Below are 24,574 nucleotides of genomic sequence, written 5' to 3'. Positions count from 1 at the left end.
TGCAAATTTCATGATGTCTTTGTTATGTAGATGTACCATCTTTTCTTTATCTATTCTTCAGTTGAGAGACATCTATGTTGTGTCCAATTTCTAGCTATTAAAAATAAAGCTGCTTTGAATATAGTTGTGGTATAGTGGGGCATCTTTTGGGTATATGTCCAGGAGTGGTATAGCTGAATCTTGAGGTAGAACTATTAGTAATTTTCTAAGAAAATGCCAAATTGGTTTCTAAAGTGGTTGTACAAGTTTATACTTCCACCAGCAATGGAGGAATGTTCCCCTTGTTCTACATCCTTACCAGCATGTGCTGTCATTTGAGTTTTTCATCTTAGCCATTTTGATGGGTTTAAGGAGGAATCTCAAAGTCATTTTGATTTGCATTTCCCTGACAACTAAGAGTATTGAACATTTCTTTAAGTGCTTCTTGGCCATCTGGAATTCCTCTGTAGAGACTTCTCTATTTAGCTCTATAGCCCATATTTTAATGAGTTATTTCATTTGTTTGTGTCTCATTTCTTGAGATTTTTATATATTTTCATAATAGTCCTCTGCGAGATTTAGGGTTGGTGAAAATCTTTCCCATTAAGAACATGCTCTTTTGTCCTATTGATGGTGTCTTTAGCCTTGTACAAGTTTTCAGTTTCATGAGGTTCTATTTATTTATTTATTTATTTATTTTTAAAGATTTATTTATTTTATGTATGTGAGTACAATGTCACTCTTTCAGACACACCAGAAAAGGGCATCAGATCCCATTACAGGTGGTTGTGAGCTACCATGTGGTTGCTGGGAATTGAACTCAGGACCTCTGGAAGAGCAGTCAGTGCTCATAACCACTGAGCAATCTCTCCAGTCCCAAGGTTTCTTTTATTAATTGTAGATCTTAGTGCCTGAGCTATTGGTGCTCTGCTCAGGAATTTGTCTGTTATGGCAATGTGTTCAAGGAAGTGCTCAAATTTCTCTTCATTTAGATTTAGTGTGTACAGGTTTATGTTGAGGTTGTTGATCCACTTAGACTTGAGTTTTGTGCATGGTGATAAATATGTGTCTATTTGTATTCTTCTACATGCAGACATCCAGGTAGACCTGCATCACTTGTTGAATATGCTTTCCTTTTTTCCATTTTTTAGTTTTGGCCTCTTTGTCAAAATCAAGTGTCCATAGGTGTGTGGATCTAGTTCTGTGCCATAAATTCCATTCCATTGAACAACCTGTCTTTTTTTTTTTAAATTGCCAAAACCATGCAGTTTTTGTTATGAATCTGCTATATTATAGCTTGAAATCAGGAGTGATGATACCTCCGGAAGTTCTTTTATTGTTTTAGGAATCCTGGGATTTTTTGTTTTTCCAGATGAAGTTGAGAATTGCTTTTTCAAAGTCTATAAGGAATTGTCTTGAAACGCTAATGAGAATCTCCCTCTGCCTTCCTTTACCTATAAACTCTTAGAAAGTACTCAAAGAGGTTGTGGGAAGAAATATTTTTCATCTTTTTCTTTCTTCCATTTTTTCCAAATTAAATTTCAAGTTAGCCTTTGAGATTCACTCCCCTCATTGCTCTGAGGTTGTTCAAGGGTCCAGGGAACATGATTAGTCCAGGTTCACAGGTACTTCCAACTGTTATGGTTGCTGTTGATACTTCAGAACCCAAATTGAAAGGCCAAGCCAGAGCCTGATAGCTATAAGGTCTCTTCTTATTTTCTGAGAGGTGGGGCATGATTCTGCCCCTTCTTGCCCCTGTTGTTCCTTGTGATGGCAGTCATCTCTGGAGAGCATCCATCAACTAGCTGTCTTTTGCTTAAGATATACCCTAAACTACTGTAAATTTCATTGTTCTTCTCTACTTCACTCTCTCCTCTTGAAGATTCTTAGTGCCATATCATTCCCCAAACAAGACACAGCAGGGTTCTCCTAGCCTTCAAACAGAGAAACTTAGCAGTGGTTTGTCTTATAGAAACCTTTGTGGTCTGTTTCCAACTTGCAGTTACCTTGAGGAAGGGAGTAAAGGTACTTCCTGCTCATCTACAGGTAAAAGGGACAATTTAATAGGAAAGAAAGTATGGTAACCTAGAATCAAACAAACTAACAAAAGGAAAAACAAAAACAAAAAACAAATAGCACATGTCCTCTTTTATATGTGGATCCTAGCTCCTGTCTGTGTAATTGCATGTTGTGTGTGTGTGTGTGTGTGTGTGTGTGTGTGTGTGTGTGTGTGTATGTAGACTGGTAAACTAGGAAGGGAGCCATGAGAAGAGGAAAGTCCTTTGTGGACGGAAAGGTAAAAGTTAATAGAACACATGTGACATAATAATGGAAAAGGGAGTAGGAGGAGACAGAAAGGGATTGAGCAAGCTAAGTTAGCATTAAAATGTAATAAGAAATCTGTTATTTTGTATGCCATTAAAATAAAATATATGCGCAGCAGTAACTAGACACAAAGGATATGAAATTGTGAAGGTGATATCATGGGAGATGTATAACAGCAGTTGAGGAAGAAGTTGGAGTAGATACTATCAGAATATCAGAATATATTCTATATGAATGTAGAATTCTCATAGAATCAATATGTTTGAAAGTACTTTTAAATAAAATATTTCCAAAAGTAAATAAAGTAAAACACACATTAGTAAATGTGTCACTCATTTGCAACTGTAGATACATCTGTTTCATTTCCTTAATAGATCCCTTCCTTCTGTTGTTCTCCTTCCTCCCTTGCTCCCTCCCTTCCTCATTTCTTCCTTCCTTCTGTTCATCTTTTTCTTTCTTTCTTTTTTATTTTTTTTGATTTTCTTTTTATATATATATATTTTTATTAAGTATTTTCCTCAATTACATTTCCAATGCTATCCCAAAAGTCCCCCATTACCCGCCCCCACTTCCCTACCCACCCATTCCCAGTTTTTGGCCCTGGCATTCCCCTGTACTGAGGCATATAAAGTTTGTGTGTCCAATGGGCCTCTCTTTCCAGTGATGGCCGACTAGGCCATCTTTTGATACATATGCAGCATCTTCTTTTTAAGACAATTCATTAACTTTCTCTTTTCTTCTTTCCCTTTTCAGCTACTACCATCCTAGCAGGGACTGTCTCTTCTCTTGGGCGCCTTGAGCACATCTCTGCACATAGCAAGGAATCATAGTAAAGCCTCTGACAAGTGTCCTCCATTACCACATCTTGACTTTCTCTCAAATACTCTGTGTTAGATTTTACTTCCATGTTGTGCATGCACCTCTAAAGCCCCAAAATATCTGTATTCTGAGCACAATTCACTGAAATGCATTTGCTAATGTCACAATGACTTGTGTTGTCAGTGCTAGTGAGAACATTTAATTACAACCCCACTAGACTGCTTCCTTACATTTAAAATAGCTGGCTAGCCCGTCTTTCTCTGAATGAAGCCATCGTAGCTAATGTCCCTCTTGCACAAAGGCCCCCTTCCATGTTGGTAAATCTACATGATTGACCAGAAATCATTGTTGTCCTGACCTTAGCACCCCACACCAGAGTTACTTCATTAAGTGTAATTTTTTTAAGTAGGTAATCAGCTCAAAATGTTTATCTAAACATGTACTAAATTGAATTTTCTAACTTTAAATTTACTGCTGGTGCTAAAATTTTCATAGTTTATAGTCGATTCTCATCTGTGCAGTTTCAGGAGAAAATTTATTATAAGACTACTCTAAGCAGGTATACATGACAAGTTCTTAGAACCTTGTTATGATCTGTGCATATTGCTACATAAATAGTGGAAAGCTGCATATGCACTGAACATTCAAAGAACAAAGCTAAACTCTTTCTCTTAAATGGCTTTAACACGCCTCTGGTAAAGCTTTTCATCAAATGTATTTGTAAAGCAGCAAAAAGAACAAGGAATGGAGACGTCAGCATTCGGAAAGAACATGTTGTGTGACTGTTCTGGCCCTGCTCACTAATTATGGAAGATGATGTTTTCAGTAGTCAGTCCACAGAAATTGAATAGAAGACTAAATGTTCTGTAATATGTCTCTGGCCTCCCCTCACCAAGATATGGAAGCTGTTCCTTGCAACCCTCTGAATCTGGAAGGTCCTCTTGGCTGTGTGGGAACAGAAGGTGGCATATCGCTCTACCCATTCTACATGTGTCCCTTAACTGCCCTGGTTATAGCTGTATCCAGCTGTCAGGCTATATAAGAGGACTATTTATGAGTGTGTTGGCCTCAGCAGAGGCCAGCAAAAGCCAGCTTGCAAGTGGACATTTTACATGTGTAGCCCAATCTCTACAACTGTCAGTGGCTGTGATTCCTCAGTGTTTGTAAGAAAAAAATAATTCAACTTTCATAGCCATAGACTCCGAACTGTGACAGATAATAGTAATATTTTTTAAATATTACTTTTAAAACCCAGTAACACTTAAAGTGGGTTATAATGACAATAGAGAGGCAGATTCCTACTAAATTTCTGTCTGTTTAGTCTATGGCTTGCTTTGTTCATAACCTGACAGTGATCTCATAGGAAGATCTGGTCCTAATCTGATAACCACTAGATATCATTGGGCATTGGAATATAACAAAAAGAACCTAAGAGTTATGCATAGCAAGCTAACATGTGCTGATAAGGTGTATTTCCCTTCTCTAATGTATTCAGAATTTCAACCATAGAACTCAGATGGTCAACCTATGACATATAGTTTGTGGAGTAGAAGGACTGTGGGTTTAGATGCTCCCATAATCTACTGGGATTCTGATATGGTTAAGGGCATAAATCAGCAAGCCCATAGCTCTAGTTTTTCTTTCAAATGGACAAATGAATACTTAACATACAATAGAGTCAGCAAGGACCACAACTAACCTAAGAATCTTTAGCTTGAATTGCTTATTTGCTATTTCAGCCAAACCCTAAAGCAAAACAACCTTAAATGAGTTCAGGTCACTCTCCCTACCATATTATAACCTAGACCAGATGGCCCAATGCCGTTTATCTACCTGAACACGCCACGGGCATCTCAAAATCTTTGTGTGAACTGAGCACACTGTGTTTCCTCTTTTAGCTACTGTTGCTGTTGTCATCTTTCTCAGTAGGCATTAATCTCCATCCACCTGTTTCCAGATTTCTCTCTTTACCTAACTTAACAATTTCATGTAGTACTTGAGATATTCTAATATGGCTTTTCAAAACAACTCTTCCGAATCATTTTCCAATGCTGTTTCAAGAGCTACGGTTAATCTCTCCTCATCTGACTTTCTTAACACATCCGATAACACGCTGATGAAAATCTGGCCATGCCATTTCTTTTCTGTGGGCAGACCTAACTGCTACCCACCTTTCCTGAAGTCTGCACTCGCAGCCTGAAACACATGTCCTCCTGGTTACACAGCAAAGTCTGTCTTGTCTCAAAGTTGTCTTTACTCCTGTCTTGATGCTCACTATATAATTTCTTCATGTCCTTGCCCCCACTTTGTTCTCAGCCTTGCTAGTTTCTATGTATTCTTTGGAATGTTATAGCTTTCAATGGCTCATGCCTAGGCAACACTCCAGACTAATTACAACAGAATATATGTGCTTGGCTTCCATGGTCAGTAATAGTTTCAGTAGTTCTTAGGGGAACTAGCTATGCCTTTAAAGTCAGTTAGTCCTCATCTCTCCAAGGATGCTTTGCCTGGCCTGACATCTTTGTCTTTGCAGAGTGAAATTCTCTTTTATGATACCATAATGTCCTAGAACATTTTAACTATCACACAATCCATAACACATTATAATGATGTCTTTATAACTTTGTGTCCCTAAAGGATGTATGCTCCTTTGGAGTAGGACTATAGTTTTATTGAGGGTTGTATTTTCAGTTTTTACATTAGTAGCAACTGGGTACAAAGTTCAATAATTCATATTTTGAGAGAATGAATAAATGAGAGAATAACTGTGCTTATGCCAGGAAACATTTGAACATTATCCATTAAGAAATGAAACTGGTACTCTTTCTTAGTCTAACACTATTGATTTCTTATAAACATATAAGCTAGACTAACAACACAGAGTTGTATTAAACTGTCTGATTTAGAATTTGACAATAGTTTACTTGTGGAAGCACTGGTGATTTCTAACAAAGGTACCAAGACTTCCAAAATGTAGTTTAAGGTTTGAGTTAGCAGTGGAAGGCACAGTTTGTTTCAGAGTGAGACAGAAAAGAAAAACAGTCCAGACTTATTAACTTTGCTGGGTGGTGTTGATGGTGGTGGTGTTGATGGTGGTGGTGTTGATGGTGGTGGTGTTGATGGTGGTGGTGTTGATGGTGGTGGTGTTGTTGATGGTGGTGGTGTTGATGGTGGTGGTGTTGATGGTGGTGGTGTTGATGGTGGTGGTGTTGATGGTGGTGGTGTTGTTGGTGGTGGTGTTGATGGTGGTGGTGTTGATGGTGGTGGTGTTGATGGTGGTGGTGTTGATGGTGGTGGTGTTGTTGTTGTTGGTGGTGATGGTGGTGGTGTTGATGGTGGTGGTGGTGTTGATGGTGGTGGTGATGTTGATGGTGGTGGTGTTGATGGTGGTGGTGTTGATGGTGGTGGTGGTGTTGATGGTGGTGGTGTTGATGGTGGTGGTGTTGGTGGTGGTGGTGTTGATGGTGGTGGTGTTGATGGTGGTGGTGGTGTTGATGGTGGTGGTGTTGATGGTGGTGGTGTTGTTGGTGGTGGTGTTGATGGTGGTGGTGGTGTGGTAGTGGTGGTGTTGGTGCCTTTTCTGCCTTCTACTGTAAGTTGACAAGAATCTTTGATTTCACCAGATAGCTCATGATTATTTAATTTTGGGAATCCAAACACTGCAAGAAGAACACTAATAACCTGGAGCAAAATACTGAGTAGAAACAGAAGCTTGGCAGATGCACAAACCCCAAACCCACTCCCCTGCTGCATTAGCTCACTCACTGGGTGTGATGGTTTGAATAATAAATTAATCCCATAGTCTCCGACATGTGAGTATTTGGTCCTTAGTTGATTGCTACTTGGATAGGTTTACAGGTATGGTCTTGCTGGAGAAAGTACATCATGGGTTTGTGTGTGTGTGTGTTTGTGTGTTGGGAAGTGGGAAGAGGGGGCAACTTAAGGTTTAAAGACTTTGAGACACTTCTAGTTCCCTCTTTCTGCTTTCTGCTTGTGGTTCAAGATGTGAGGTTTTCAGCTTCCAACTGCTACCACTATGTTTCCCACTTGCTGCCGTGTCATCCCGTGACAGAGTAAGAGAGTACAGAGTTTCCTCCATCTTCTACCCTTTCTGAGGCATTTTAGAATTCACTAGAATTGGAGCTCCTTGATGGAAAATTCTGTGAAAGAAATCACCCAACTCTATTCTAGGAACTTGAGGTAAAGACACCCCAGCCAACTCATCTTAGCTTCTGTTGAACTGCTCGGTTGGGTAAATCCCACTCACCTGCAGCTGCAGAATAATATACCAGGATGTGGTTTTAACCCTTAATCTAAACACTTGACACTGTATTTGGGCTCCAGATAGTGTAGTCCCAGATGGCTGAAGAAAAAGAAAAGACTTCGAATGGCTATAAACTGCTTCTGAGTAGTCTTGTCGGGTGGGCACCCCATCACAGCCAGGCAACAATGGAACTGTTCCTTCCGGAATGGTATTAACCTTGGATGCCTTGGTCGTGGTATTTTACCATAGCAATAGAAAAGCTACAAGTACACCTGGAAACCCACACCAGACAATGATTAATATCACTCACCCACTTCTGAGCATCTATGTTTTGAGTTTCTGGAAACTTAAACCAAAAGTCCCTGTGCCAATGCAGCAATGATGGGTGGGGCACAGTTGGGGGACCTAAGTTTCTGGATAATCAGCTGCACTGCAGGCAGAGTGAAGATTCCTCATGTGTATACTGTTTATTTGCACAAATTATGGTTCAACTTATTGTCCTCATTTTATTTCAGATGAAGAAACAAGGCTAAAGAACAGTAAACCCTCTGACCAAGGTTAGTAAATGAGGATTTAAACTCATATTTCTAAATTTAACTCATTTTACCTTCCTTTCAGGTAAAACTAGGCATGTGTATCAGAGATAAAAGTGAGAGTATTGTATGTTTCATGAAAATTAAAGGCCAAGAGACAAAAGTATAAAATAAAACTGCCTGTCTAACCATCATCTAAGTGAAGACACCATGGGAAAGACCATATTTGCAATGGTGGACTATGATGAGGAGACTTTTCTTCCTGTGTTAAGTTTAGTAACTCCTGTCCCTAGTTTAGTTAAACCTTTAATGGTTTTATTGTGACATGTACTGTATTTCCAGAAGCCTTGTGTTAGGGTTAGAATGTACTGCTTTAAAATACATTGTTGAGTTCAACGGAACTTTAAGCAGCCACTCTCTTCTTCCTACCATTTTCTTAAAAGCATGACATAGAGACACAAAAAGAAGGGTCTCTTGCCTTATACTAAGATAGCAGTGATTAACCTCTGAATACTTCTGTGCTTCCTGCCTGGCCTGCACTTGGAACTAGGGCATTTACTTAAATTAACAAGCCTTACTAATTGTTCTTTCCCTGTCATTTATTTTCCTTTCCCCAAATTGTCAAATGTTTTCTCTTTGTCTGATCACTTTTCTGAATATCTACTGTGCTTTTTTTGAGGAAGCTCTAGAAGACAGACTCCAGAGTCATTTCTTTGAGGATTATTCAGCCTTTGCTTATATCATATATGTATAACAATATTAGCAAAGCTATACCTGATTTTTATAATTACTTTGTATTTTATCAATTACAAGCCAACAGAGGTTGTTATTTTCTCCCGAATTTGCAAAGGTAATTTCTTTATAACCCTCACCCAGATCTCCTTCCCATTAACAATTGCCCTTCCATTATATTATGCTTGGCACATTCACCAAAGCTCAGACATTAACACTGATAACTAATTATGCACTAACCTACAGATTTTGCTCAAATTTCTCCTTTATCTCTTTGTTTCAGTATTGAATAATGTGAATTTTACCAGATGTAGATGCAAGCAGAAGATATTCCAGGAAGGGGGCCTCTGAGTCATGACAATATATATATGGTCTAGATTCTGTCAAGAATACTATATTAGAAAGTGGAAAATTCTCTAGAGTCTTACTTGTTCACACAGTCGGCTGTTATGTTGAATAACTAACCACTGATAAATTGAGATGGAAATACCCGGTCCAGCACCTTGCTGCTCTGCTGTATTTCCCTGCTACACTATAAGTAGCAGACTGTTTAACTGTGAGCTCCATGGCCTTTTTTTTATATATAATATTTTTGACAGTTTTGGCTTTGATGTAACACTCTACTAGTCAGAGGAAAAAAACCTTGCTTGTCTATGTGAGTGTAGTGTTCACTTTACCCTCTGGCTGCAATGTATTCAAAGCAGCCTACTAAAAATACCAAATCCACATGCTCAGCATAGAACTGTCATAAACATAAGACAAAGGTTTCCCCTGAAAACATTTATAGCGGTAATGTGATTCTGAGTCCCTGGGAGAAATGTCAATGATAAAAAAAAGTTCAACATGGTTATCTGTATGTTAAGAATCAAATGAACATGTTGATGCAATGTAAATTACATCTCTAAACTGATAGTTATCTGTATGGGACATCATGCTACTCACTTTTGCTCTCTATCGTATCCTGAAGATGGTTCATCTCTATATTTTAAAAAGTGAAACAGGAAAAATCCTCTGAGTAACAGATTCTTTTAAAAAATAATTTTTCTTCTTTGTGTATGCTAAAATCTACTCTTAATGAATTTCAATTATAAAGTTCATTACTTGTTTAACATAATTCCTGATCTAGACCCTCAGAAGTTATTCATCTTTTGACTTACATCTCCTCATGTACTTTATCTCTCACCATTGGCAGTTACCATTCTACTCTCAACACCTATGAGGTTGGCCTTTTAAGTATCCATATATAAGGTAGATTATACAGTACACAGATGGTTGATATTTTTGATCTATAAAGAGCTACTATCAGCTTGCTTTAAAATAAAAGGTGAGAACATTCTGTTATAACTTGATGAAGAGGCACAGTTAGGGCAAGATGCACCATGTATCACAGACAGAGAGCAAGGCAAAGTTCAGAGTCACTGTTTCCTACTGCTGATGGGATTTTTAAGTTACACATTTTTACTGACATTACTCATAAAAGCACTGTGGTTGTTTAAAATCAGTAGAGATGATAATAAGAGTGATTTGGGGGCAATTAAGTTTCTGTTTTCCACCTGACAGTTATGTAAATAAGAAGTAGATGAGCTGCATGGTCATGTGATACTTCAATTAAGAAACAATTTCAGAGAGGACTTTGAATAGTGTGGGTAGGCGATAAAAGTGCTAAATTAAATAGGCGCTATCTCAGTTACATTTCTAATGCTCTGAAAAGACATTACAACCAAGAAAACTTACAGAAGGGTTTATTGGGGGCTTATAGTTCCAGAAGATTTCAGTCTATGATGATCATGGTGGGAAGCATGGCAGCAGGTAGGCATTCATGGCTCTGAAGAAGTGGCTGAGAACTTACATTCTTATCTATAAGAGGCAGAGATAGATAGATAGATAGATAGATAGATAGATAGATAGATAGATAGATGAGTGTCTGGGAATGGTGTGAGCTTTTGAAAGCCAGACCTTAGTGTCCCACTTTCTCCAACAAGACCACACTTCCTAATCCTTCAGAGACAGTTCTATCAACTGAGGACCCTGTATCTAAATGTATGAGTCATTCTTATTCCAACCATGACACTCTGCTTAAAAACAACTTTATTGAGATAGATTTTCCATTCACTGTTTAAGGGGTACATTCTGAAAATTCAACATATCATACCTACATAGTTGCATAGTCATGGCCTATTATTTAATTGTAGAGTATTTTCATCACTTTAGAAGAACTTTGTGCCTGTCCCCAGTCCATCTCCCTGCTTCCAGCAATAGGCACTCAACTTCTCTTGTCTTGTCTTTCTAGGACATTTAAAGTAACTGCATCATATAGTAGGTACTCGTGTGTATCTATCTACATGGGGCACAATATTTTAATTTTTAAATTGTCAGATACAACTACACATTTATGGGAATGTTTGATGTTCTGATATATGTGAACATTCTACAATGTTGAAATTGTGGTAGAACTAGGTTACTCTGTAAGTACTTCTGACTGCTGTTAGGAAGTTCACTTATGGGAGTACCAATCATCATGCTAGTCTTTGTGCTTACTGAAGATATCCATTTTATAGTTATATTACACTTTTAAAATGTCTTCACTAGTTGATGAATGCCAATTTCAGTTTTTTTAAAAACAGTGAGTCATGTTCCCATAAATATTTATATGTGTATACATTTATGTAATTTATGTATATATTTTACTTTCCTTGGGCAGACCCTGAAGAGCAGATGTACCTGTTTGAATAAGAATGACCTTTATAGGCTTATATATTTGGATGCCTCGTCATTAGGGAATAACTACTCGATAGTAATTAGGAGCTGTGTCTTTGTTGGAGTAGGTGAGGCCTTGTTGGAGGATGATGGCAGTTGGTCTGATGCTGTGTATAGAAATACTAAATTCTAAACCCCAAGATCTGGTTGCCTTCAACAAGTAGATACTCATGTACACCAGCTTTTCTTGTGTAAGTCTTGCCCCCCAATTTAAAACTATTGGTTAAATAAAAGTGGCTATAGCCAATTGCTGGGGAGAATAGAGGTAGGCAGGGTTTTAGTTACTGGGCTAAGGGTTGCAGGTTGGGACCAGGAAGAGAGAAAGGAGGAAGAAGAAGGAGAGAGGAGAAGGAGGGAGGAAGAGAAAGAAGATGGAGTGTGGGGAGCGGGTGTGGTGGCAGTCCCAAAGGCGCCAGGGACTGCAGCTAAGTCGTATGACTTGCACCTGACTTCCTCATATAAGCCACAAACATCGTGAGAGCTGTGCAGGTGTACCAGGTTACTGGTGAAGCCATTTTGGTGGAGATATGCCCCTGCTGCCCTGATTAGCTGAAGCTGCGTACCTGGTGAGGTGACGTGGCCTGCTGTGCGTGGATGAGAACTGATAGTATATAAGAGTGAGAGGCCCAGGGCTCGGGGTCTTTCGCCTACACAGTCAATGCGCAGCCCAATAAACATGTGCAGAAGGATCCTATTGTGGTGTCTTTCTTGCTGGCGAGTCAGGCATCCCACAATGGAGGAATAGGAATTCTCCATTAGATGTGATGGACCGGGAGCATGTAGCCAAGTCAAATGCCTCCTGAGGACAGACAGATGGAGTAAAAATAACCTGGGTGAGACTCAAACAGCAAGTACTTGGGGGAATGCAGCTAGGGAATTAACAGTCTAGCATATAGAAAGGTCGATTAGAGGTAAGTCATCTAGTAATCATGCAAAAGCTGATTTAAAAATCCAAAGAACTCTCTTTCAATTATTGGGGAGCTAGTTGGGTCATATCAATAACTTATTAAATAACATTTGAAAATATCATTTGCAGGAGGAAGTGTGTCACTTGGGGTGGGCTTTGGGATTTCAGATGCTCAAGTTACAACCCATTTTTCTCTTTATTCCTGCTGCTTGCGAATGCAGATTTATAGCTTTCAGCTCCTTCAGCACCATGTCTGCCTGTGTGCCATCAAGATTCCTGCTATGCTTTGCATGATGTTTATAACTGGTTAAATGTCTGAAACTATAAGTTATCCCCAATTAAATGCTCTTGTTTGTAAGAGTTTCTGTGGTCATAGTGTCACTTCACAGAAAAAGAAACCGAAGACAGAAGTTGATATCAGGAGTGGCATATTGCTGTGATGGGCCTAACCATGCTTTTGTTTGGAGAAATATGGAACACTTTGGGACTTTGGATTAGATAAACAATTGGACAATTTAATGAGGATTAATAGAGCATACTAGTAGGAGCATGGTAGACAGTGATGGTGAGTATGATTTGAACTGTGGGAGCAAACTCAAAATTTCAGACAGGAAAAATATTAGTGTGTGGCCTAGAGACAATTTTGAAAAAAAAAATGTGGCTGCATTTTGCCCTTGCCTGAAAATTCTGCCTGAGGCTAAATTAAAGAGTTTGGGAATCAATGACATTGGCAAAGAAGATTTCAGGGCAGCCTAGTACTCATTTTATCATGTGATATTAGTGGTGACTTTTATTAAGATCTATAATGAAAAGGAACAAGCTGATCAAGGAAAAGTCTAACATGAACGGTTTGAAGAGAAAAGGAATGCCAAGAAGTATAAGAAAATGAAGCCCAGTGCTCAAGGAGATAAAAAATTTAGAGAAAAGCCTGATACTAATTGGAATAGCAGGAGTGATGACCTCAGGGCAAGACTCCAGCTAAGCTTCCAACTTTTGAAAGGGAATTGAAAAGACTAGGCCTTGGCATGGTGGTGCCCATCTTTAATTCCAGCACTGAGGAGGCAGAGACAAGTTGATTTCTGAATTTGAAGCCAGCCTGTTCTACAGAGCAAGTTAAGGACAGCTAAGTTTAGGTAGTGAAAGAAACCATCAAAACGAGCAATGATGTGGTTATGTTCCAGTCCCAGATATATGTGGCAACTTCAGCCATGTTGGTGATTTGGGCTTTAGAATTAAGGATTGAAGGAAGGTACTATGGAATTTCCTGTGCTGCTAAGAAAAGCTGTTCAGGCTGCTTTTGGAGATGTCCTTGCATGGAGGCCCAGAAAGGCCAATGTGACACTGTGAAGGTGAAGCCTTGATTGCCTTGGATAACCCAAGATGTTGGAGATGCCAGAGTTATGAAATACCTGCCATGGAGAGCTGCTAACTGTGAGGGAAATCAGACCCCTAGAGAAAATTGTTTTGCAGTCAATGAAGCTTAGAGGAATTGGAAATCTGTAGAGCACTTTGTCTTCAAATATAGAGAGGCAGAGATAAGAGTTTGCTCTTCTGATTTTGGTTTTTGCTTTGGCCCAGTATTTCCTCACTATGTTCCTTTTCATTCCCTTTGGAAGAGTACTGTATATTCTGTGCCACTGTATGATAGAAGTATGTGATCTGTTTTTTTTTTAATTTTTATTTTACAGAGAATTACAGTTACGAGATTACCATGTGTTTCAGAAGGAATATTGAACTTCAGACTTTTAAACAGTGTTGGGACTGTGATAGACTATGGGGACTTTTGAAGTTAGACTAAGTATATTTTAGCATTAGGATATGAATACAAGCCTTTAAGGGCCAGGAAGTGGAATATAGTGGTTTAAATAAGAATGTCCCCTTATAAACTCATATATTTGGATGCTTGCTCATTAGGAACACTACTTGATAGGGACTAGGAGTTGTGGCTTTGTGGGAGTACCTGTGGCCTTGTTGGAAGAAGTGAGTCCCTGGGGTAAGTTTTGTGCCTTTTAATGCTCAAGCCAAGACAAGTTTCTCCTCCCTGCCTTCTATGAATCTAGAGGTAGAACTCTCAGCTCCTCCAGCACCATGTCTGCCTGCATGTGCCATGCTTCCTGCCATGCTAATAATGGACTAAACCTCTGAAACTGTAAGCTACCCCTAATTAAATGCTTTTCTTTATAAGAGTTTCTGTCATCATAGTGGTTCTTCACAACAACAGAAAATTGACTAAGACAGCAGACATGATAATTTATAGAGCAAGTCTGTCCATAAAGAACCTGGGCATAATAAGTCTCACTAGCAATGTATATGCTTTAGTTTTATCAACATCTTGAGTAAAACGTCTTTTAATTTTTGGGTTTACAGCCATGTTCTTGTATAGTGATAGTACCTCCATGTGGCTTTGATCTAGACTTTGCTACTTTATATTAAACATGCTAACACTCTATTGGCATATGTTTCTTGACTGAATATACTATTCAGATCCTGGACCCATCTTAGATTGGTTATTTGCTTATTCCCTGCCTTTCATCTCCTGGAGGAAAACCCAGTATTAAATTTTAGAGCCATTATTCCCTTGCATTTAAAATTTTGCCTTAAGATACTTTTCAAAGTAAAATATTTTCATTGTTTATCTCTTTTAAGATTCAGAAAAAAATGAGTTCATGCTGTAGAACTCTTCCACATTAGAATCCAGACTATAGTCAATTGTTTTCTAAACAAGAAACAATTAATTTCTTCAAGATGAAAGTTATATTCAAGAAATAAAAAGAATACAGATGAGACACATAGCTGCTAATTCTTCTTCTTTAGAACCCATAAGATTAACAGAAAAATGTCTCTGGTATTCGTGAACATCAACCATTGACTTAATTTGACATTAGAATATAGAGTCATGTGCATATATGCAGTCCTATTTGGCTAGGTTTTTTTTTTTTCCACTTTGTTAGACTAATTTCTGTGACTTTGATGTATTTTACTTTAAATTTGTTAATTACATCCCTGATTTGTCTCAGCGATTTTAAAATGCTGTTTCCTATCCAACAAAATTTTGAAAACTGGTGATCTGGAATTGTGATCATGATTAGACTGAATAGCATCTGATTAAGGGCCTGAGGACTCTCTTGAGGATGTGTTAATGAGATTGAGCAAAGGGAACTGGTGACATTTATTTTGGTTCTTAATTTTTATGTGTAGAGATGGGAATTGGACTTGGAAATATATTCTTTGAACCCTTACTCTGCCTTTTTGATGGACTAAAAAAAAAATCACCCCAATTTAAAATTCTCTCAATGAGGTTAGCAATTCATTTATCACAGAATAACACAAAATATCTCTAAATCACACAATAAATTAAAACTATTATATAAAGTTTATCAATATTAAACTATCAAGTGACTCTTTGATGAAATTTGAGTGTATGAAAAGCAGAAACTGTTTAGGCAATGAAGATTGTCATTCACCGATGAGATATGAGGCTTACTAGGTGGCACAGGCAGGGAATTGGTGTTTGATTGGTAGGAGGTGACCCTGGTAGGAGTGGGAATGGGAAAGGCCTTCCAAGAGACCAGAGAATAAAAATTTACATATCCTCAGACTTGATGTCACAAGTTGTACTTGAGGAAATTTTCCCTCAAAAGAAAAGAAATTATGGCTGGTGCTAGAAACTTACTCAAGTTCTTGGAGATGTTGGGGGAATGGGTTTCAGAAGAGAACATTTCACCACTTTTTTTTTAAAGATTTATTTATTATTTTGTGTAAATACACTGTAGCTGTCTTCAGACACACCAGAAGAGGGCATCAGATCTCATTACAGATGCTTGTGAATCACCATGTGGTTGTTGGGATTTGAACTCAGGACTTTTGGAAGAACCGTCGGTGCTCTTAACCACTGAGCCATCTCTCCAGCCCCCATTTCACCACTTTTTAAAACAAATATAATTCCTGTCAAACAACCATAATTCTAAATATCTCTCCTCATATCCACAGATAAGCATAGCAATAAAAAAACTCTTTGTAATTAATAGAGTATTGCAGAAAACCCAACTGATCAAAATATAGAGAACAACTGATTATGGGGTGCCTATCCCCAGGGGGTAAACCTACAATAAAATTTCTGCAGCTAAGGCTCTAGGAACATAATAGAAGGGGGGACAGATGATTAACAGAGTCTGAAGACTAGGAGATCTGCTGTGAGGTTTGTTTTCTGGAAATGAGAGGGAAACTTCATTCAGGACTTTAAAAATATGACTGCTTAAAGGCATGCTAACATGGAAGAGAGAAATGTCACAGGGACCTTCTTCTAAACAGAAAACAATGGGTAGTAAATGACTGATGAGAGGAAAAGAATTAGTATAAAAGAAAGTTTATTGGAATCTGGAGAGGAGGGTAGGGGCAGAGAAAAGGGAACAGAGAAGGTAGAAAAAGAGAGGAGAAAGGAAGAGAGAAAGAAGAAAAGAGGCTGGCCAGGGACAAATAGGATAGAGAGAGATGTATAGAGGAGAGAGAGAGAGAGAGAGAGAGAGAGAGAGAGAGAGAGAGAGAGAGAGAGAGAACTTTCTTATATGCCAATCAAGCTCATACCTGACTGTTGCTAGGTAACTGATGAGCAGACCCTAGAGGAAATGCTCACATTCCTCTGTTTTAGTTTAATTGAAAATGAGGAGCTGGAAAAAATGAGGAATTAGAAAGAGGTGATGATAAGGCAGAAATGTAGTCTTCATGTTCTTTAAGTATTTTCTGCTGACTTTGGGGCAACTGTTGTGTCTTCTGGGAACCTAAGAAAATTGGGATGGGGATGCTGGTCACATCCTGGGAGAGCTGGCTGTTTCATTGCTGTCTTGGCTCTGTGGAACCATCAGCTGGTAGGAAGGTGCAAGCCCAGTAGAAGGGTTTGTGAGAGTAGACCAGAACATTTCTCTGGAGCTGTTCTGGATGCATATTTTGACTAAAGACCTGAACTTGGCAAGATGCTGGAACACATATACATATTAGAGGCAGAAAATAAAGTTAAGTAGGTTCAGAAATTTGTAGCTCTTAAGCCCATGATATTGGTGGTTAGGGGAGGTGATTTCCCAAACTAGGGAACAGGGCAGGAATACCACCCTGTGGAATAGGCAACAGAAAGGGAACTTGTGCTATTGATTGACAGGGGTACTTATCCAGATGGAGTCCATTTGATCCATGAACAATAGATTTGAGTGGTTTTCCTAGAGCTTACAATTTTTGTTTTTAAGTTTATGAAAGAGATAAATTTGTTAAGAATCTATTTAAATTTAAAAGTATCTTTGGCAACCTGCTTTGGTCTGTTCAGGTCACCACCTGTTATTGCCCATAAACAAGATGGCAGTGAAGGAAGGACTTCTCACAACAGAGATGGCTGGCAGTCATGTGACTGCTCTCTAAGAAGATGGCAGTGGGGTTATATCTCCACCTTTTAGAAAGAAATCAACCAGCCATGTGTTGGTTACATCCCAGGATAGAATGTCAAGTGATTTAAGATTACTTGAGCATAGATTTTTAATTACTATTTTCGTCCTGGGCTTTAAAAATATGTCTGACTTTGAAAAGGGTGAGCAATATTTAAAAACAACATGAAAAAGCAACAGATCAGTGTGAAATAATTTTAAGTTTACATGCTTAAATAACATCTAAAAGGAATAGCATTAATTTATACAAGCGTTCATTGGCTATGTGCTAACAAAGAGACAGATGACTAGACATACATTTTAAATTAGCTTTTGTTAATCTGAATGGATCTCTATGATTTTTAAATTTTATCATCATATAAGAAACATTTTAAATCAGTATTGAATTGTACTCATAGAGTGTTATAGAAATATAACTTTAAATCTTTATCATCATATGAAAATCTATATTAATTTAAAATAGGAGCTGTGCTACTTTCTTAGTATGAAAGGAGATTTTAATAATAAACATAGAAGTTTAAGAGTAAGCAGAGTGAGTTTAGTATAACAGTTATTTGGATCATTTGTCTATGTCAATGAGAATTTAGAAATCAGAAATAGAATCTGAAGAAAATTAGTGGAGAGCTCCAATGCCTGCAGCCATGCAGCCAGCCAGCTAGAGGATGAGAGCAGAGGCACAGCCAAGCTGCAGTGAGGCATAGGAGCTGGGGTTAGCAGGTCCACATGGGCAGGCCAACAGCCAGTATCATGTAGAGGGAATGGACCTCAGTAGAATATAGAATTAAAGCACAAAGAAATATATGTACATATCAGGGTTAGTTTGATTGAGACCAAGCAGGAAGAAAAGGGCTTAGAGGAAAGAGAGACTTGCTTTCCATTTTCTGATCACTAGTATTATTTGTAGAAATCTGATTGGAAAGATGAATGGACTGAAGGTTTTTTTAAAGAGGCATCTCATGAAAGGGTCATCCCTGTGGATGAGAAAGGAGACATGGATAGTCATTGCAGCTGAATTGTGGGTATCCCCAGACCCAGAAAGTACAAAAATATGGATACAAGCCGTTCAGTGGGTCAACACCACAACCCAGCGGGAGTCAGCGCTTAGCCTGGCTAAGCCCAGATCCCTGTGCCTGGTACCAGGGCTTTCAGAAAGGCAGAGGTGGAGAGCTGAATTCCAGAGAGGGGATCCATCCATGGGGAAGATTTGAGGAGGAGGACAGCAGGAAAAGGGGCAACGGCTCAGGAGGGACTAAGGAAAGTTGCTGCTCTGAGACTGGTGTGATAAGGTCAAGTGAAGAGTAGGACAGGAAGGCTCACCATGGCCCAGGAGGGCCTATAGGAATGGGTGGAGTGGGTGGGATTCACATAAGCCTTAAGGGCTGCGACTGGAAAGCAACAGAGGTGCACTGGACATTGAAAGGTCAATTTCTTGGACTCTGGGAGATTCTACAAAGTCCAAAAAAATTACCTATTTGTCGGTGGGTGGAGTGGTAGGAGAATGGTGAGCACAAAAGCATAGTTGTAAACATCTGAGTCTTTAGGCATCATTGCTGTGTGATGTGGTGGAAGGGAGTGCCTGGGTGGGCCCAGGCCAAAGCGTTCCCTCAAAGAAATCAGCTGAAGGACTGGCTTAGTATAAAAGAGACTTTGTTGGGACCTGGAGAAAGGGGAAGAAGCAGAAAAAGAGGAACAGAGGACAGAAAGAGAGTGAGAGAGAAAGAGGGGAAGAGGCTGGTCAGGGACATGTTGCGGAGGGGGTGAGGAAGAGAGGGAGGAGATATAGGGAGAGGATGGAGAGAGAAAAAGGAGAGAGCTTTCCTATATGTGAGCCTAGAGGAAACCTGACAAATAGGTAATCATAATAAAGAAAAAATAGGAAACTTGGTAATGTACTTGGGACGGCTTGAAGGAAGGAAAGGGTAGTCAGGGGCAGATAGTGTAATTATATTTAATTTTGAAAAAAAAAAGCAAGTCTAGGAAGGAGATTGGAAAATAGCCGATCTCAGTGTTCAGACTTGATCACTACTATGGCTTTATTTTACCATTTGTATCTCTGTGGATACCGTTGAGAACAATCATTTGCCAGGAGATGAGATACATCCTGAATTAATGTATGTAGAAGGCAACCTGGAAAAAAATAATTGCCTTCATTCTCTTTCTAGAGAATGAAGAGGGATAGATTGGTGCTGGAGGAGCATATCAAGTAAGGGTTGAGAGCCCACGGACTAGTCATCTGCTTGCTTGGCCAGGTCCCATGGGTTTGTTTGAGCTAACATAGACAGGTTTTTCATCTTCCCTGCTTAACACAGTTTAGCTCATCTAGAACATACCTATAGGCTTAGCTGTTCCTGGATCTTGCATAAGGATCTGTCTTAGTTAGGGTTTCCAATGCTGTGAAGAGACACTGTGACCAATGTCTTATAAAGGACATTTAATTGGGTCTAGCTTATAGGTTCAGAGGTTCAGTCCATTATTATCAAGGCAAGGAGCATGGTAGCATTCAGGCAGGCATGGTTCTGGAAATGCTGAGAATTTTATATCTTGTTCTGAAGGCTAACAGTAGAAGACTGGGATCCTCAGGCAGCTATAACGAAGCTCTCTTTTTCTAACCCCAAGTGACATACTTCCTCCAAGGCCATCCCTCCTAATAGTGCCACTTTCTGGGTCAAGCATATTCAAACCACTCCCTGGTCCCTATAGGCTTGTTCAAACATTAGTCTATGGGGGCCTTACCTTGCCATAGCATAATTAGAAATACATTTAATCCAACTTCAAGAAGTCCCAATAGTTTACAGCAGTCTCAACAATGTTAAAAGTCCAAAGTTCAAAGTCTCTTCTAGGTTCATCTAATCACTTAACTAAAATCCCTATAAAATCAAAATCAAAAAGCAGACCACATGCCTCCCACATCACAGGATATACATTACCATTCTAAACCATCATGATAAGGAAATACTGGACCAAAGAAGGAAAGAAGGAAAACCAGCTGGTTAAACTCCAAACTCTTCGTCTCCTTGTCTGATGTCAAAGTGCTCTTCAGATCTTCAACTCCTTTTTATCCCTGTTGACTGCTGTTGGCAGATCTGGAATTCAGCAGCAACAAACTTTGTTCTCTTGGGCTGTTTCTACTCCCTGTTAGCAGCTTTCCCTGGGAGGTATTCCACAGCTCTGACATTTCTAACATCTTGGGGACTTCAGATTCACAGCTTCTTGTTCCAGTGTCTAGGATCCACACATGATCTTATGAACTCCTCTAAAGGGCTTGGGTCACTTCTCTAGCTCTGCCATCGGTAGCACCCTGATTTACTCCACTGAACTGTTGCTGCTGGTTTTGATGGGTCATCCTATGGTACTGGAATCTCCACTAGATTGAGGTCTTCTGATGCTACAAGGCTTCACCAAAAGCCTCTTATAGACACTTTTCATTATGCCAAGCCTCAACTTCTTTGCAGGACCCCTTCAGTTCTGGGCTGCCAACTGCAACTGAGGCTATACCTTCACCAGTGTCCTTTCCTGGCCTTCATAGTACCAAGCCTTTCAGCTGTTTTCTATGACCCCTTCATGCCTTCAAAACTGTGGCACAGTGGGCTGTGCACAAACAGCCTGGTCCCTGGTTGAGCAAAGGTTTGGAACCCTGGTGACCCAATGGGTGGTGACTTCCACCTGCATGGGACAGCAGGAGTTTGGCCACACCTCCTGGGTCCCTGGCTCCTGTCATGTAACTTCAGCCTTCCACAGCATCCCCACCCCCAACCCCAGAGGTATATATGTGGCCATCAGCCATGTAGGAGCAGCATCAATCCCTACCACATGCAAATAAGGTTTCCCCAAAGCTCTAGGACCAAACCAATGAGAAGTACCTGTTGTCAGACCCTTACATATCCCAAAACTATATGTAAAAAAGGCCCCTTGGCTTGCAAACTCTATATGCCTCAGTACAGGGGAACACCAGGGCCATGAAGTGGGAGTGGGTGGGTAGGGGAACAGGGCAGGGGGAGGGTATAGGGAACTTTTGGGATAGCATTTGAAATGTATATAAAGAAAAAAAAAAAAAGAATCCTGTCCAGACGGATTAGGGGTGCAAGAACTACTCCATCATCCGAACCTTTTGTCCTAAGAGCTGTAACGCTTGGGAAGAGATCTGCTCTCCCGAGGCTCCTCAGCACTCCTCACTGGCTAGTCAGCCTCTTGTCAGCCCAGCCTTACTGGACTCAGTGCAGGGCTGCATGAAGTTACTGAGTATCCTGGAAGGCATGGCAGAGATGGAGGTGGAGCCAACCACCACAGTGGAAGAGGGGAAGCGACTTGTCCAATTGAAAACACAAAAACAATAAACTTATCTGGGAGGGATCTTGCCCTGAAGTCACCACCCCCTTAACCTGTTTATCTACTTAAACATAGGATTCATCTCTATTCTATTTCCTGGTGCCCCTTTATTCTTTGAACTATATATTTTGTACTTTTCCTTTTGAAGCTTGTTAAGCATGATCAAAATGTTCTTCATGAGACTATACCAGAGGACAGAGTCTACACTAGGCTTTTCTGAGACTTCCTTTGTTAATGCAGTTAATTGAAATTATTTCACCTTGGTCCCAGGTAGAAAGAGCTAAAGGCAGTCACATTCTTGACCAAAATATCACAATTCAATATTACTGAATGTGAGAGACCAGACTGTGGGAAACTAGGTCCCGCCAGTAACACTCACAGTAAAGATCCCGCTGACCCTTTGAAGGGAATTATGTCACCCACTCCTTCATTGTCTCCACCTGGCCTGAGACTGCCAGCTTCACTCCCTCCTTCACTTGGCGCCTAGAACTGCTTAGATTAAGGCAGCTTCACCTCTTCCTCCATGTCTCCGTTTGGTGCCCGGGACTGTTTAGTCAGGACAGGCACTCCAAGATAAACTGCAGAATGTTTGAAGGCCGCCTGGGACTGTTAGGGGGCCGACATTCCAAGGTAAGCTACAAGAAGCCTGTAATCAGCATTCGTCCCAGATGTCCATCCCTTTCTCTGTATTTTATTATGCCTCCTTGACCCCTCACTATTTTCTCTCACTGTGTGCTTATAATCAGGCTCCTAGCCTTCATTAAACAGACCTTGACAACTCTTTGCTTGGTCTCGCTCCCCTTTCTCTGCCCGTTTTTCTTGCAGGCTTCGGTCCTCCTCGACCCATGGAATAACTAAGTCCTGCTGGACGGGACAACTGAATTCTCCTCTGAAATCTCTTGAGCCAAGCTTCCACAGTTCAAATCATCCTCAGCACAAAAAATTACTACATGCTAATAAGGATTAAGAAAAAACAGGTGACCAATCAAGCATACTTTGGTTGTAGTGAAGATGTATAGTAATTCATATTCACAAAGGAGAAAGAATGTAAGATTTTTGGATTATATAACTAATTTTCCCATGTATATTATTTTAGGATAAAGTTAATAGTTATATATTGATAATAATTAAATTACTATAATTACATTTACTAGGAACATGCTACTTTAGTTATATTTGCATTATCATTTACGTGTACGACCCCTGTGGGTCATAGCTCAAAACGTTTTACCATCTCTAAGGGTCAGTTCATTTCTTTTATTCAGATGTAGATAAAGGACGCAACATGATAAAACTAACATTTGAATTTGTAATTCTTTATTTATGATTGCCTTTTCCTTTTAAATGTGTATGGTGTATATTATGTGTGTGTAGGGGCTGCATGTGAGTACAGATGCCTATAGAAGTCATAGATGTCAGATCCGTGTAGCTAGGGTAAGAGGCATGTTGATGTTTCTGACCTGGAACTGAGGTCCTCAACAAGAGCAGTGCACACTCTCTTTACTCTTCAACTACCTCTCCAGACGCTCAGGTCTGTTTATGTGATTGCTTTTCTATTAATCTTCATTCCTTCTAAACATTTTACCTACTAGTATCTTATAGCTGCCATTACTAATATACATGTGGCAATGGGTAGACTTCAGCAGTTTGCTGAGCTGGCCGCACATGTATTCATCTGATGAACATATTGTGGTATGTTTCTGGAGGTGGGGGACACTGGGGATGAGAGAATCTCAGATGTCTTTTGTCAGGATATCTCTGTGGAAAGACAAAGATCCAAGGCTTATGTCCTGTCTAAGGAGTCACAGTACAGACTGCAGACAGGTGCAGCCTGAGCTGATAGGAGCTACAGCAATGACCTAGTGAGTGTCATAGGCTAGCCAGCAGACTGGAGAGCAGATGGGAGCTGGCTTGGGGGCAAGGACACCTGGAGCTGTGTAGCAGAAGGCAACTGCCAGTTAATCTGTGTGTCCAGCCAGTTCAGGCTGATTCTGTTCTAGGGTTCATGGTAAGGCAGTTCTCCCTTTTGTGCAAAGAGGATCTTTCCTAAACTATGGAGAATTGGAAAATGTTTAGTGAGGCCTCAAATTTAAGAGATTACCTCTGAAGAAACATAGTGAGATTTTCCTTCACTCAGAGCATAGAAACAAGGGTCTATGTATGTAGGCTATTTTCTTTTCCTTGTTGTGTGAGTATCTATCTCTTTAGAATATCTGTTGGAATTCAATATGAGTCACATGAGTATTTAAGGGATGATTTGGTCATCTAAGTATCTGGCAAGAGAAAAAAAGATGTCTGAAGAGAGAAAACTAAAAACAGTTTTTAAACTGGTACATAAAGCAGAAGCTTGTGTGTATTAATGTGGTAATTGTTTTGATATAAGCATGGTGCACATTATTTGAGTTAAGTAAAGCATACCTGTCATCTCTATATACATTAGTCATGTCTATATACTGAGAGTCTTCAAATTCCTTTCTTCTGGCCATTTGAAATGTACAGCACA

Source organism: Mus caroli, unplaced genomic scaffold (genome assembly GCF_978045245.1).
Source record: "Mus caroli unplaced genomic scaffold, Mus_caroli_1 scaffold_7, whole genome shotgun sequence".
Taxonomy (NCBI): domain Eukaryota; kingdom Metazoa; phylum Chordata; class Mammalia; order Rodentia; family Muridae; genus Mus; species Mus caroli.
This window is presented reverse-complemented; position numbering follows the sequence as displayed.